The following is a 17,353-nucleotide window of genomic DNA, read 5'->3' on the forward strand; positions in this document are numbered from 1 at the left end:
AGCTATCCATTACAATGTATTTACTAACTATTGTATATGGGTAGCAGCATCTTGTTTTTGCCAAGAAAACTCATCCTCTTCTTCGTGCTTTCCTAATGTTAAAATATTTAAAATATAAATTGATTTTTAGAAGTGTTAAGACATACGTTAAAAAAGCAATGGGCAATTGCTGTACAAATATTCATAAATTGGCTGTTGGTGCACTCATCGTCATAGAGTCATAGAATTACCCTATTATTCCATTATAATTAATCACCTTATGTCATCAAATCATCTACTTTCATTCAACTGATACACCTGTTCTATTTTGAAGTAACTTTCTTCTTCGTATTCCCTATGAGTCATAGAGCTATACAGCACAGAAATAGGCCCTTCGTGTCTGTGCTGGCCATCAAGCACCTAACTATTCTAATCCCATTTTCCAGCACTTGGCCTGTAGCCTTGTATGCTATGGCGTTTCAAATGCTCATCTAAATGCTTCTTAAATGTTGTGAGGGTTCCTGCCTCTACCACCTCTTCAGGCAGTGCTTTCCAGATTCCAACCACCCTCTGAGTGAAAATTTATTTCCTCAAATCCCCTCTAAACATCCTGCCTCTTACTTTAAATCTATGCCCCCTGGTTATTGACCACTCTGCTAAGGGAAAAAGTTTCTTCCTATCAACCTATCAATGCCCCTCATAATTTTCTATACCTCAATCATGTCCCACCTCAGCCTTCTCTGCTCTAAGGAAAACAACCCTAGCCTTTTCAGTCTCTCTTCATAGCTGAAATGCTCAGCTCAGGAAACATCCTGGTGAATCCCCTCTGCACCCTCTCCAGTGCAATCACATCCTTCCCATAGTGTGGTGCCTAGTACTCCAGCTGTGGCCTAACTAGCATTTTATACAGCTCCATTATAACCTCCCTGACCTTATATTCTATGCCTCGGCTAATAATGGCAAGTATCCCATATGCCTTCCTAACCACCTTATCTACCTGGCTGCTGCCTTCAGTGATCTATGGACAAGTATACCAAGGTCCCTCTGACCCTCTGTACTTCCTAGGGTCCTACAATCCATTGTATATTCCCTTGCCTTGTTAGTCCTCCCAAAATGCGTCACCTCACACATCTCAGGATTAAACGCCATTTGCCCCTGCTCTGCCCATCTTACCAGCCCATCTCTATCGTCCTGTAATCTAAGGCTGTCCTCCTCACTATTTATGACACCACCAATTTTCGTGTCATCTGCAAACTTATGTATCATACCTCCTATATTCACGTCTAAATCATTAATGTACACTGCAAACAGCAAGGGTCCCAGCACCAATCCCTGCGGTACACCACTGGTGACAGGCTTCCACTCGCAAAAACAACCCTCGACCATTACCCTCTGCTTCCTGTCACTAAGCCAATTTTGGATCCAATTTGCCAAATTGCCCCTGTTTCCGTGGGCTCTTAACTTCTTAACCAATTTCCCATGCGGGATCTTATGAAAAACCTTACTGAAGTCCATGTAGACTACATCAACCGCTTTACCCTCATCTACACATCTGTTCACCGCCTCCAAAAATTCAATCAAGTTAGTTAGACACGATTTCCCCCTGACAAAGCTATGCTGACTATCCCTGATTAATCCCTGCCTCTCCAAGTGGAGATTAATCCTATCCCTCTGATTTTTTCCAATAGTTTCCCTACCACTGATGTTAGACTCACTGGCCTGTAATTACCTGGCTTGTCCTTGCTACCCTTCTTGAATAATGGTACCACATTCACTATCCTCCAATCCTCTGGTACATCTCCGGTGGCCCGAGAGGATTTGAAAATTTGTGTCACAGCCCCTGCTATCTCCTCCCTTGCCTCACATAACAGCCTGGGATACATCTGAGCTAATACTTCCTCCCTTTCAATGCTAATATGTTCAAGTATATCACAATATCACAATCCCCCTCCCTGATCTCTACACCTGCATTGTCCTTCTCCATAGTGAACACAGATGAAAAGTAATCATTTAAAACCTCACCTATGTCCTCTGGCTCCACACACAGATTGCCACGTTGGCCCCTAATGGGCCCTACTCTTTCCCTGGTTATCCTCTTGACCTGAATATACTTATAAAACACTTTAGGATTTTCCTTTATCTTGTCTGCCAGTGTTTTTTCACGTCCCCTCTTTGCTCTCCTAATTACTTTTTTAAGTACCCCCCTACACTTTCTATACTCCTCTAGTGCCTCTGCTGTTTTCAGCACTCTGAATCTGCCATAAGCCTCCTTTTTTTCCTAATCCAATCCTCTATATCCCTTAAATAAAAGCAAAATACTGCGGATGCTGGAAATCTGAAATAAAAACAAGAAATGCTGGAATCACTCAGCAGGTCTGGCAGCATCTGTGAAAAGAGAAGCAGAGTTAACGTTTCGGTTCAGTGACCCTTCTTCGGAACTGACAAATATTAGAAAAGTCACAGGTTATAAGCAAGTGAGGTGGGGGTGGGGCAAGAGATAACAAAGGAGGTCTAGATTGGACCAGGCCACATAGCTGACCAAAACGTCACGGAGCAGAGGCAAACAATATGTTAATGGTGTGTTGAAAGACAAAGCATTAGTACAGATTAGGTGTTAATACACTGAATATTGAACAGCAGCAAGTGCAAACCTGAAAAAAAACAGTGGGTAAGCAAACTGAACAAACTAAGATGAAATGAAATAAATGCAAAAAAAAAAGGTTGCCTCTATATCCCTTGACTTCCAGTGTTCCCTGGATTTGTTGGTCCTACCCTTCACCTTTATGGGAACATGTTGGCTCTGAACTCTCATTATTTCCTCTTTGAATGACTCCCAGTGGTCTGATGTAGACTTTCCTACAAGTAACTGCTCCCAGTCCACTTTGGCACATCCTGTTATATCAGATTGAAATCGGCCTTCCCCCAATTCAGTACCTTTATTTCCGGTCCATCTTTGTCCTTTTCCATAACTACCTTAAATCTGACAGAGTTATGGTCACTATCCCCGAAATGCACCCCCACTGACACTTCTAACACTTGTCCGGCTTCATTCCCTGGGTTTGGGTCCAGTACTGCCCCTTCTCTTGTCGGATTTTCTAGGTACTGGCTCAAAAAGCTCTCCTGTATGCATTTTAATAATTCTGCCCCCTTTATGCCTTTTGCCCTAAGACTATCCCAGTTAATATTGGGGACGTTGAAATCCCCTATTATTATTACTCTATTATTTTTACACCTCTCTGAGATTCGCCTACATATCTGCTTCGCTATTTCTCCCTAACTGTTTGGAGGCCTGTAGTACACTCCCAGCCAAGTGATTGCCCCTTTTTTGTTTTTCTACCCATATGGCCTCATTTGAGGAACCTTCAAAGATATCATCCCTCCTTACTGCAGTAATTGACTCCTTGATCAACAGTGCAATGCCACCTCCTCTTTTACCCCCTCCCTTGTCTCACCTGTTGATTCTATACCCTGGAATATTGAGCTGCCAGTCCTGTCCCTTCCTCAATCATATCTCTTGATAGCAATAATATCGTATTCCCATGTGCTAATCATTGCCCTCAATCCACCTGCCTTACTAGTAAGACTCCTTGCATTAAAATAGATGCAATCCAGCCTTGCATTTTTCACTTGTGCCTTAACAGGTCTATATTTGCTCTGCCTTCCAGACTGACTCAGTTTCTCTTTTATATTTGACTGTGCATCACCCCCTACTTTACCTCCACTCTGTCTCCCATTCCCCTGCCAAATTAGTTTAACCACCCACCCCCCACCCCCCCTCCCGCCCCCGCAACAGCACTTGCAAACTTCCCAGCAAGGATGTTGGTCCCGTTCCGGTTCAGGTCCAACCCATCCAACTTGTACAGGTCCCACCTTTGCCAGAAACAGACCCAGTGAAACTAAAGCCCTCCCTCCTACCCCATCTGCTCACTGTCGGATAAAAGTAGTGTCGAGAATATACATCAGTATCTATTTATTTAGAGATACAGCACTGAAACAGGCCCTTCAGCCCACCAAGTCTGTGCTGACCATCAACCACCCATTTATACTAATCCTACATTAATCCCATTACCCTCTCACATCCCCACCTTCCTTCAATTCCCCTACCACCTACCTATACTAGGGGCAATTTATAATGGCCAATTTACCTATCACCTGCAAATCTTTGACTGTGGGAGGAAACCGGAGCACCCGGCGAAAACCCACGCAGTGGCAGGGAGAACTTGCAAACTCTGCACAGGCAGTACCCAGAATCAAACCCGGGTCGCTGGAGCTGTGAGGCTGCGGTGCTAACCATCTATATGTTAAGCAGTGTGCAATTTTATATTTTGTGTTTTTAAAAAAAATTCAAGTTATAGCCGAGCTATTAATGTGTTTGTCAGTTTATTGTTTCAACTTGAATTCCAATTCTTTTTAATCTTTGGTTTCTGGAAATAAAATCTGCAATATGTGATAAGAACTGTAAGCGTGCATGGAGATTGTGATGCTCTATTCACCTGCGACCATTGCTTCCGATGCAAACTTTGAGCAGCCAAGTCTAAATATTTTGTTGTGAAGCTGCATGCCTGAGCAGGAGGCAAAAAATTGTGAAAGGCTAGAATGAGTTAGTATGCCGGCACTATATGAAGTGAGCCTGCACCTCTTAAAGGGGTGGTGCATATTGGCTGGAGCAGGTGCTGGAAGTCATTGTAAATGTGAGATTGACCCACATAAGACACATGAATGGCACAACATGGCAGAGAGAGGGTTCTAAGATTTTCCAATGCTGCACTGGAGGCCTTGGCACAGGAGAAATGTCACCTGTCCAGAGGGGGCCAGGAGGCACTCCAGATAAACATTAAGAAGGCAGTGGGACCAGATAGCCGTGGCAGACAAAGTCATGAGTCTAGCACTGAGGGTCTAGATGCAGTGCCACGAAAAACTCAGTGACCTCACACGAGTAGTCAAGATCAGTGAATCTGCTTTCAAATGCCACATCCCACCAACCGCACCACAAGCCTCAATGCATCACCATCGCATCACTCACCTACCAACAATCTCTATTAATCACGACTCATACCTAACATTCGAAGCTTCACCTCGCCTTCACACAGTTAACTTTGCTACAACCCTCACACCCACATTTAACATCTTGCACACACTGCCAGCTATTCTATCATGATAGCCAGGTCACCCAAACATATTGCACCACACTCACTATCAATACTTCCTTCTCTCTTGCAAGAAAAGGTGGCGCGCAACAGGTGGCAGCAGTACCTAACCAGTGGGGAACAGGCAAACCTGTACATCCTTACTCCCATGAAGGAGATAATGGTTGTCATCATTAGAGTGACCATCACTGTAGCCATGGCTAGCAGCAAGGTTGGAACAACTGAAGATGATGGTACGCTCATACCTAATCCTCCTTCTCACATTTCACTTCCAAGGTTGCCCACAAGTTCAGGTGAGGAGTTCAACAGGGCGGCTGACAAAAGAAGGCTAATGGTCATGTGTTCTAAAATGCTGGGTGTATTGGAAGGCCTAACAGAAAGCCTGAGGTCAATGTCAAGGAGCATGGAGGTGCTTGGTACCAATTTGCCACAGGGCTTTGCACAGAGCTTAGAGCCCATTTGCTCCGGCATCGAAGTGGTGATCAACTCCATGAGTGCACTTGCGGACCCAACTATGATGCAGTATCTGATGGCCGATTTCTCAGCTTCCATTGCAGCACAAGCAGAGGTCACCCAACATCAGGGTGCTGCAGTGGAAGCTCAGACTGTTGCCATTACAGCTGTGGATGCCAGTGTTCAAAAGGGTTTGCAAACTGTCATTGATGCCCAGCAGTCTGTCCTCCAATGAGGGTTGCTCTGGCACTGCCGTAGGAGAGTGGCAGTGGCTCCATGGAGCACAAACCTGCCATCCTCTCTCAAATGATAGCATTCATCTTCCCACCACGACTACGCCACCAGTGGCCTTGCTGTTGCTTGTCAGCCAGCCATCCCAGGCTGCTGCCCCACCCCCATGCAGACTGAATATGGACTTTCGCAGGCCAAAGCTGCTCAAAGTCATCTGCAATCTCATCTGAGAATTAGCAGCTTTCCACCAGCCATGCTGCAGCCACAGGGGTAACACTGCGTCAGATCATTAAAAAAGTGCCATGTACATGTGGTACGCCAAATGATGATTTTTTAAACCATCGGCTGGAAACCTGAATCAAAATTTGAAGAAAGGTGACCTCTAGGAGTTGAAATGGTCACCAAAATTTCCCCTACATGCCAATGCATTGAGAGGGAGTTGAATTGTCTGGCTAGTCCCCTCCAGAACAATAACTTGGGAAGTTTGGAATGCATCACCTGGCCAGTCCCATGAGCAAGAGATTTAAAGACAAACACTTGGGACATTAAACTGGTGGAGACAAACCATTCAAAGGCAATCACTTAAACAATGGAAACCTGATTGAGAGAAGGGAATTTCGAGACAGGAACTAATTAAATTGCAAGAGGAAACACAAACTGAGCCATCACATGACAGGCACACCATCTGTGTGTTTTAAGCTGTTTTTTCTCCCTGCAGCAGACAAGCAACTGGACACTGATCAGAAGAGACCCAAGTGGAGTCCTTCTCTCTCTCTCCTGTCCACTTGGCACATTTTAAATCCTGCCTACCTAAGCCTATCACAGCAGTAGACAGAAACCCCGTGAAGGATCTCATCTACATCACTGTTTCCAGGAGGAACTGCTGGCACATCGACAAACTGGAAGCCTCAGGACTACTGGGTTCATCACCGAACTCCACAGACACTATACCCTTTTTTATTGCTCCGGACTCTAATGTAACCGATCTATCCTTCCCCACTCTGTAACATATTTGTGTGTGTGTATGGATGCGTGTGCGCGTGTGTGTGTGTGAATCTTGCGTGTGTAAGTGCGTGTGTGTGTGTGAAAGTTGGAACGTAGTTTATTATTTTACTCAGTTCGGTTTAAGTACAATAAAGCTAATGTCTTTCTTTGTCAAACCCAAGAAAACCTGTCCAATTGGTTATTTTATGATCATAGTACGTAAATAGTTAAACACTCACTGAATTGGCAAGCACATTCCCTTTAAAAAAAACCCTGTTGCGGTCAAACAAGGAGAGGGACAAGAGGTAGCCCTTCGATCCCTCCTCACCTGATCATAACAACAGGCAAAGGCACACAGAAGTCAAGCACTAAGGGAATGTACAAAAACAATTAGTTGACCTTTGTATGCAATACGGCATGGTTTGATTTATAAATTTGATTTAGAATGTTTTTAGGAACTTAGGAACATAGGAGCAGGAGTAGGCTATTCAACCCATTGAGCTTGCTCTGTCATTCAATACGATCATGGCTGATCATTCACTTCAATGCCTTTTTTCCATACTATTCCAATATCCCTTTATGTCATTGGTATTTAAAAATCTGTCAATCTCTGCTTTAAACACAGTCAGTGACTGAGCTTCCACAGCCCTCTGCAGTAAAGAATTCCAAAGATTCACAACCATCTGAGTAAAGAAATTTCTCCTCATCTCCGTCCTAAATGGCTTCCCCCTTATTTTGAAATTGTGTCTCCTGGTTCTGGACTCCCCAGAAGTTTGTTTTGTGGTGACTTTTATTTTAACAATGTATGCAAGTGGATTCAGTGATGATCAATAACAGGGGGAAGATAATGCGTGAGGAATTAGGATTGTGTTCACTTGTACCACAGTTACATGAGTCAATCACGGACAGCCTGGCCAAAAAGAGTCTGTATTGGTTGCCCTCCTTCCTTCTCTTCCTCCTCCTCCTCTTCCTCCTCCTCTTTCCATTCTTCCTCCTTCTGCTCAACACTCCAGATAACAGTTCAGCTAACGTCCTCTCTTATCATCGCACAGCCGAACACATAGCCCACTGCTATTTAACGGGATCATCATCTACTTTCTGTTTAGCTACTGATTGATTTTTCTTTACTGGCTCTAGGTTTGTAGACATGTTTGCGATACAGCTGGCAGCAAGGGCTGTGCACTCATGATGCTGAGGTTATGCAGCATACAGCAGATCATGTTGAATCTTCACATGTACTCTGCTGAGAGCAGGCTCCTTTAAAGCAGTCCAGGTAGCAGAAGTATTAAGTACTCTAAGTTTCCTTGATTACATTTCATGTGGTAGCATGGCTTTCCTTATGTGCATGCTGCCCACGTGTGCATGAATTGCACACTGGCGTCATGAGTCATGTGGTCAGCAGATAGACATTGTCCCATAGTAGCTGCCCTCTGGTTTGTTATGCTGGCTCAACTGCAGATGGCACAGTGGAGTGCCGCAGAATGAAGGCATCATGACTGCTGCCAGGTTACTGGGCACTGACCTGCATGATACACTGCCTATGGTCACACACCAGCTGGACATGGAGAGAATGAAATCCCTTCCAGTTGCAGTACATCTCATAATTGACATGTGGTGCCTGCAAAGTGCTGGAGGGAACCAAACACATAAATGATCACAGCCATGGTCACCTTCACAACCACTGGCAATAATACCCTCGCCCTGCTCTGAGGCTGCAGTTGTGGCTCCAGTAGTTGGCAGATTTCAGTGAAAATCTCCTTTCTGGAATGAAGACATCAGACACACTGTTCCTCGGTGAGATTCAGATTGGAGAATTGATCCCTTAACACCCTGGGCACAGAAACATAGAAACATAGAAAATAGGAGCAGGAGTAGGCCATTCAGCCCTTCGAGCCTGCTCCACCATTCATTATGATCATGGCTGATCATCCAACTCAGTAGCCTGTTCCCGCTTTCACCCCACATCCTTTGATCCCTTTAGACCCAAGAGCTATATCTACCTCCTTCTTGAAAACATACAATGTTTTGGCCTCAACTGCTTTCTGTGGTAACGAATTCCACAGGCTCACCACTCATCTCAGTCCTGAATGGTTTACCCCGTATCCTTAGACTATGACCCCTGGTTCTGGACTCCCCCACCATCAGGAGCATCCTTCTGCATCTACCCTGTCAAGTGCTGTTAGAATTTTATAGGTTTCTATGAGATTCCCCCCTCACTCTTCTGAACTCCAGCGAATATAATCCTAACGGACTCAATCTCTCCTCATACGTCAGTCCCGCCATCCCAGGAATCAATCTGGTAAACTTGTGCTCCACTCCCTCTATAGCAAGACCATCCTTCCTCAGGTAAGGAGACCAAAACTGGACACAATAGTCCAGGTGTGGCCTCACCAAGGCCCTGTATAATTGCAGCAAGACATCCCTGCTCCTGTACTCGAGTCCTCTCGCTATGAAAGCCAACATACTATTTGCCTTTTTTACCACCTGTCAGACTTGCTTGCTTACCTTCAGTGACTGGTATACGAGAATACCCAGTTCTCGTTGCATATTCCCCTCTCTCAGTTTATAGCTGTTCAGATAATAATCTGCATTGCTGTTTTTGCTACCGAAGTGGATAACCTCACATTTATCCACATTATACTGCATCTGCCATGCATTTGCCCACTCACTCCACTTGTCCAAACCCTCAAGCCTCTCTGCATCCTCCTCACAACTCACCCTCCCACCCAGTTTTGTGTCATCTGCAAATTTGGAGATATTACATTTAGCTCCCTCATCTAAATCATTAATATATATTGTGAATTGCTGGGGTCCTAGCACTGATCCCTGCGGTACTCCACTAGTCACTGCCTGCCATTTGGAAAAAGATCCATTTAATCCCTACTCTTTGTTTCCTGTCTGCCAACCAATTTTCTATCCATCGCAACACACTACCCACAATCCCATGCGCTTTAATTTTATACGCTAATCTCTTATGTGGGACTTTGTCGAAAGCCTTCTGAAAGTCCAAATAAACCACAACCGCTGGCTCCCCCTCATCAACTCTACTAGTTACATCCTCGAAGAATTCTGGTAGATTTGTCAAGCATGATTTCCCTTTTGTAAATCCATACTTACTCTGCCCGATTCTACCACTGTTCTGCAAGTGCTCTGCTATAAAATCTTTGATAATGGTCTCTAGAATTTTCCCCGCTACTGACTGATCTATAATTCCCTGCTTTCTCTCTACCTCCCTTTTTAAATAGTGGGGTTACATTAGCTACCCTCCAATCTGTAGGAACTGTTCCAGAGTCTATAGAATCTTGGAAGATGACCACCAATGCATCCACTATATCTAGGGCCACTTCCTTAAGTACTCTGGGATGCAGACCATCAGGCCCTGGGGATTTATCAGCCTTCAATCCCATCAATTTCCCCAACACCATTTCTCTACTAATACTAATTTCCTTCAGTTCCTCTCTCTCACTAAGCCCTGTGTTCCCCAACATTTCTGGTATGATATTTGTGTTCTCCTTTGTGAAGACAGAACCAAAGTATGCATTTAGTTGGTCAGCCATTTCTTAGTTCCCCATAATAAATTCCCCTGTTTCTGACTGTAAGGGACCCACATTTGTCTTCACTAATCTTCTTCTCTTCACGTACCTATAGAAAATTTTACAGTCAGTTTTTATGTTCCCCGCAAGCTTGCTCTCGTACTCTATTTTCCCTTTCTTAATCAATCCCTTGGTCCTCCTTTGCTGAATTCTAAACTGCTCCCAATCCTCAGGTCTGTTGTTTTTTCTGGCGAATTTGTATGCCTGTCCCTTGGATTTAATGCTATCTCTAATTTCCCTTATAAACCATGGTTTGGCTACTTTTCCCTTTTCACTTTTGCGCCAGACAGGAATAAACAATTGTTGCAGTTCATCCATGCGCTCTTTGAATGTTTGCCATTGCCTATCCACCGTCATCCCTTTAAGTAACGTTTCCCAATCCATCATAGCCAACTTGCGCCTCATACCTTCGTAGTTTCCTTTACTAAGATTCAGGCAGATATGGCCTCCTGCTGAGAGCCCTTCTCTCCCTGGTTCTCCTCCCTCTTCAGCAGCTTGTCCTGTTCTGTTTTGGGTGACCGCTTTACGGAACACCTCCGCTCAGTCCGCAACAGGACCCTGAGCTTCCGTTTGCTTGCCATTTCAACACTCCCCCCTGCTCTCATGCTCACATCTCTGTCCTGGGATTGCTGCAGTATTCCAGTGAACATCAACGCAAGCTCGAGGAACAGCATCTCATCTACCGATTAGGCACACTACAGCCTGCCGGACTGAACATTGAGTTCAATAATTTCAGAGCATGACAGCCCCCCATTTTACTTTCATTTTTAGTTGTTTTTTCTTTTTTCTTCTTTTTTTCTTTTTTACATTTTTTACAACCCTTTTTTTTTGCATTTATTTCATTTCATCTTAGTTTGTTCAGTTTGCTTACCCACTGTTTTTTTCATGTTTGCAATTGCTGCTGTTCAATATTCAGTCCGTTAACACCTTTTCTGTACTAATGCTTTGTCTTTCAACACACCATTAACATATTGTTTGCCTTTGTTCCATGACCTTTTGGTCAGCTATGTGGCCTTGTCCAATCTACACCTTCTCCTTTGTTATTCCCTATTTGGGAATAAGTAGTTTGTACAGAATCCGTGAAGTGAAGACAAAGTCCTACAGCATGTGCCACAACACTTCCTGTAGACTTCAACAACTTTAAGCAGCTCTGGAAATCACCAAACATGTCCACAGCTCTTAGGAATTTATTTTGAATTCCTTAACCCCCAGATATCTTCTGAGGTATCATATCTCCCAGATCTGGACTTCCGAGCTTGAGCACAGGTCTTAGTCAAAACAGAACTACCCCTGCTTGCCGATAGCCTCTTTGCTCCTGATTCCAGCTGCTCCTAAAGCCAACAGCTTTGTCTGTGACCAACAGCCTGTCTGAAGTCAAATGTTTTCCCAAAACCTAGCGGTTTCCTGTGGCCAATAGCCTTCTCTGAAGCTAACTGCTTTCCAAAAGTCAACTGGTTGCCTGTCAGTAAGTACGCAGATCAAAACACCAACAGGAACTCCCTGCACAATGTGTGAGGGATGTCCCAGATAGCAATTTGAACTAATTATTTCCAACTCCAAATTTTCTCTTTGTTCTGGGAAATCACATGATTAATTTAAACCCCTGATTGAGACAGCTGCAGACACACCATCTCCATCAAGAGGTTCAGACAGGTTCCCATTGTTTAGATTCTTCTCACTTCCCATTAAGACCTTACTAAATAAATATGGGGTATGTTTAGATTTGTAACCACCCTAGGTTTGTTTACTAGCTTCTCAAGCCAGGTGTTTTTATTTGTCTTGCATTAAAACATTCAATTCCTAAAATATAAGTTACTTTTAGAAAATTATTACAAACCTTGAACCAGGTGATCATAACAAATATCATTCCTGAGAGTGCAATTAAGACAATATTTTAAACTTTAACAATCATTCAACTTTTTTTCCATATTTAATAGCTTTTACATCATCTGATCTGTAGTGTATATATAGTTTTGTGCATCAGAAGACATGTGGAATGTTGTTTTGCTTGCCTTCAGACTAAAGCAATTTTCAGGCAATCACCTAACTACTCTGCTTCTTGTGCTACGTCTTTTGCCCAAAAGGAAACAAATATTCCACAAATATATTGTGGAATCACAAAACTTTATAGTTTATTAAAATATGCTAAATCGTCACGCTTGCATAACAGCAAAGAGTAACGGTAACAATTTAGGCAACCAGCTTTGTGAATGTTTTTTGTTTCATAAAAGTATTGACTCTTCTGTTTTCCAGAGTCACCTGAAGCATCTGGGTCTTTTCAATCATGGATAATATCAAGTCATTATGATGGAGAAATTAATGAGGCTGAAGGTTGATAAGTCCTCGGAACCTGATATTCTACACCCCAGAGTGTTGAAAGAAGTAGCTATGGAGATAGTGGATGCATTGGTGATCATCTTCCAAACTTCTATAGATTCTGGAATGGTTCCTGCAGATTGGAAGGTCACAAATGTCACCCCACTATTCAAGAAGGGAGGGAGAGAGAAAACAGGGAGTTACTGAGCTGTTAGCCTTACATCAGTTGTAGGGAAAATGTTCGAAATATATATAAATGGACACTTGGATAATAATGATCTGATTGGGCATGGTCAACATGGATTTATGAATGGAAAATCATATTTGATGAAACTGTTGGTTTTTTTTGAGAATGTTACTAACAGAATTGATAAAGGGGAGTTGGTGGGTGTAGTATACTTGGATTTTCAGAAGGCTTTTGATAAAGTCCCACACAGGTTGGTTAGCAAAATTAAAGCATATGGGATAGGAAGTAATATACTGGCATGGATTAAGGATTGGTTAACAGGCAGAAAACAGACAGTAGGAATAAACAGGTCATTCTCGTGTTGGCAAGGGGTACCACAAGGATCAGTACTTGGGCCCCAGCTGTTCACAATATATATCAATGATTTGGATGTGGGAACCAAATGTAATATCTTCAAGTTCACAGATGAATCAAAACTAGGTGGGAATGTGTGTTGTGAGGAAGATGCAAAGCAGCTTCAAGGGGATTTGGACAGACTTAGTGAGTGGGCAAGAATGTGGCAGATGGAATATAATGTGGAAAAATGTGAGGTTATCCATTTTGATAGGAGGAATAGATGTGCAGAGTATTTCTTAAATGGTTAGAAATTAGAAAGTGTAGATGTACAAAGGGACCTGGGTGTCCTCGTCAATAAGTCACTTAAAGCTAACATGCAGGTGCAGCAAACAATTAGGAAGGCTAATGGTATGTTAGCCTTTATCACAAGAGGATTTGAGTACAGGAGTAGTGAAGTCTTGCTTCAATTGTACAGAACCTTGGTTGGACCACACCTGGAGTACTGTGTGCATTTTTGGTCCCCTTACCTTAGGAAGGATATTATTGCCATAGAGGGAGTGCAATGAAGGTTCACCAGACTTGTTCCCGGGATGGCGGAACTGTCCTATGGAGAGAGATTGGGGAAATTGGGCCTGTATTCTCTAGAGTTTCGAAGAATGAGAGGTGATCTCATTGAAACCTGCAAAATACTTAACAGAATAGACAGGGTAGATGCAACTAAGATGCTTGTGCTGGTTGGGGAGTCTCGAACCAGGGGACACAATTTCAAAATAAGGGGGAAGCCATTTAGGACAGAGATGAGGAGAAATTTCTTTACTCAGAGGGTTGTGAATTTTTGGAATTCTTTACCCCAGACGGCTGTGGAAACTCAGTCATTGAGTATGTTTAAAGCAGAGATTGACAGATTTCTAAATACCAATGACATAAGGGGATATGGGCATAGTGTGGGAAAAAAGCATTGAAGTGGATGATCAGCCACAAACGTATTGAATGGCTGAACAGGCTCAATGAGCTGAATGACCTTCTCCTGCTCCTATGTTCCTAAGTTCCTAATTCCTTGACAGATGTCTATTTAAGTTGGTTCAAAAATGAACTGTTGCAGTACATATGACTCAGATTGGTTAAAAATTAAATCAAAGAGGTTTATTTGCATGTCAAAGGTATACGAGATGATACTTGTGGCACAAAATATGTTTGGACAAAAGGCCTTTGGAAAACAGCAGGCTCAGCAAAAACACACATAGTAAAGTCAGACCAAAAACCAGATGAATGACAAATAGGAAATTCTGCAGAAATTTAGAGATTTAAGGAATCTACACGCCAGATACAGGAAGATGTTTAAGTTTATCACTTGGATGCACAAGAAATTTTTGTGAGAATGAGAAGTGAGGTTTAAAACAGCTCTAGTCCAATAGCTAGCATCCGGGAGATAAATTTACTCAGGAAACAGACAATCCAAGAGGGAATAGATACCACTTTACATATGTCAATCTGGGACATTGAACTAGAGATCAAATTATAATAATTGATGCCAATTGATGTTGAGCTACTGTGACATATTAGAACTGTCTTTGTAACCTCAATTATTAATTATCAGTTAATAATCTACACCTGATAGTTTCCATACGTTATTCTGAAATACTGCTAATTGTGTAATAAATGCATGAATAAAGAAATGTTAGTTCATGACTTCATGGTCTGACTGCTTTGTAGGTGATTGGAAAGAAGAGATTAACTCATTCCAGCTCCTTCCAGTCAAGGAGAACACAGAGGGCTAAGTACAAGTTGAGATAAAATCAAAGAATGAGCAACTCCACACCAACAGCTAATTATTCATATAACTACAAATAAAAGTGTTTCATAACCAAATAGAACAGAAAACAGATTTATAAAACTCCATCACCTAGAACACTAAAGTATTGGCTATCTTTGGCTGTAGAACAAGGAGAGTAGGCTCAGCTGTTCCTGATAGTGTGTGCTGGGGTCAGGTGGTCACATCCAGGGAGATAGCCACAGAATGAAAGTGTGTGAATTATCAGGTGCTGTACTTCTGGAGTTATTTTTAATTATAATGGCCCCTCCCTCCCCTGTTATGTTATCAAAATATTTTTCATACTTTATCTTGAGAGGCTGCATTCTTTTGCAAACAATAATTCCTGTAAGAAAGACTTGCAACTTTCACAACATACCAAAGAACGTTACATCCAATCCAGTACTTTTGAAGTGTAGACATGGTTGTCATATAAGAAACACAGCAGCCAATTTGCACACTTCAAGCTCCCACAAACAGCAATGTGATAATGACCAGATAATGTGTTTCAGTGATGAAATGGAGGGATAAATAAAGTCCAGGACACCAGGGATAACTCCCCTGTTCTTCTTCTAAATAGTCCCATGGGATCTTTTATGTCCACCTGCGAAGGATGACAGAGCCTTAGTTTAACACCTCATCTAAAAGATAGCACCACCAAGAGTGCAGCATCCCCTCAGAGCTACATTGGAATACCAGCTTAGATTTTTGCAGTCAAGTCTCTGGAATGGGATCTGAACACACAGTTTTCTAACTCAGAGGCAAAGGAAGAACAAACTGAGCCACTGCTAACAGATAAAGAACAAAAACCCCACAGGAAAAGTGATCCAACCCTGACTAACAACAGAAGTTAAAGATGGTATTTGACAACATTATAAGCCATTATATAGTCTAAGAGTAGTACGACGGAGGATTGGGAGGAATTTAGAACTAGGCAAAGGATGACCAAGAAATTGATAAGGTGAGAGGATTGAGTTTGAAAGTGAATTAGCAAAAGGCATAAAAACAGATTGTAAATAATATGTAAAAAGGAAAAGATTAGCAAAAGTAAAATGGAAATATCACACACACACTGTTCCTTGCTTCAATTGAGGTAAGAGCCTGGATAGATAAGGTCTCTTGCTGAGAGCTCTCCTCCTCCTCCTCCCTTTGTGGGCAGTTTGTTCTCCTCTGTTCAATCTACAGCATCAATGACTGGGAGCAAGTGGTCTGACCAGAACCCTTAAAGTCAGCACCAGGAACTTCACCACATGCAGCACCGCTCCCTGTCAACTTCACCAGCTTTAAACAGCACTAGAAAACTCACAGAAAACTAACAGCCACAGCAGAAATCGATCAACGACTAACCTGAGAGTGGCTGATGATTCATTTAAAGTGCACTGGTGGGGGGAGTGGGTGGTCCTTCCGGCTGCTGAAGGCATGTTCAGCTATGTGTGTTTAAGAGAGGGTGTTAGGTGAAGCAGCGAGGTTGAAAATGGCAGCGCTGGTATGAAATCAGTGTTAGACTCTGACATGACATCACAATCTGCCTACTCTGCATACTTCAGGTGCACGCTCCTAGCACTCTTGATAGCATCCTCACCAAAATAGCATCCAGTATGCACCATGCTGGAAGTGTGCGTGTGCAACACGGATGCTATTTTGGTTGCAAAATGACACCCTTAAATCTGAAATTACAAGCGCTATGGAGCCATATTTTGCGGCCCTTAAGTGTAGTTGCAATTACATTGGGCCTTGCTGAGATGACATCTAGAGTAGTGGTTTTGAACTCTTTACCTAGGGAAGGATGTACTTACCTTAGAGGAAGTGCAATGAAGGTTCACTAGACTGATTCCTGGGATGAGGGGCTTACCTTTGAGGAGATATTCCCCAGAGTTTAGAAGTATGATAGGTAATGTAATTGAAATGTTCAAAATTCTAAGGAACTTGACAGGGCAGGTGCTGGGAGGATACTTTCCCTGGCTGGAGAATCTGGAACTAGGTGCCACAGTCTCCAAATAAGAGGTTGGCCATTTAGGACTGAGATGACAAGACATTTATAAGCTCAAAGGGTTTTGAACTTTTGGAATTTTCTATGCCAGATGGCTGTGGATGCTCAGCCATTGAATACATTCAAGAGAGAGCTTAATAGGTTTACGGATACTAAGCAAATTAAGTGATATGGAGATAATACAGGAAGGTGGAATTGAGGTAGATGTAGCCATAATCTTATTGAATGGTGAAGCAGGCTCAATGGGTGGTTTGTCTTCTCCTGCTCCTATTTCTGTTCTTATGTAAGTAGATTCTTAGCCAGAAAACCCTATCTGCTGGAATGATA

The sequence above is a fragment of the Heterodontus francisci genome, chromosome 11 (genome assembly GCF_036365525.1).
Source record: "Heterodontus francisci isolate sHetFra1 chromosome 11, sHetFra1.hap1, whole genome shotgun sequence".
In the NCBI taxonomy this organism is placed as follows: Eukaryota; Metazoa; Chordata; class Chondrichthyes; order Heterodontiformes; family Heterodontidae; genus Heterodontus; species Heterodontus francisci.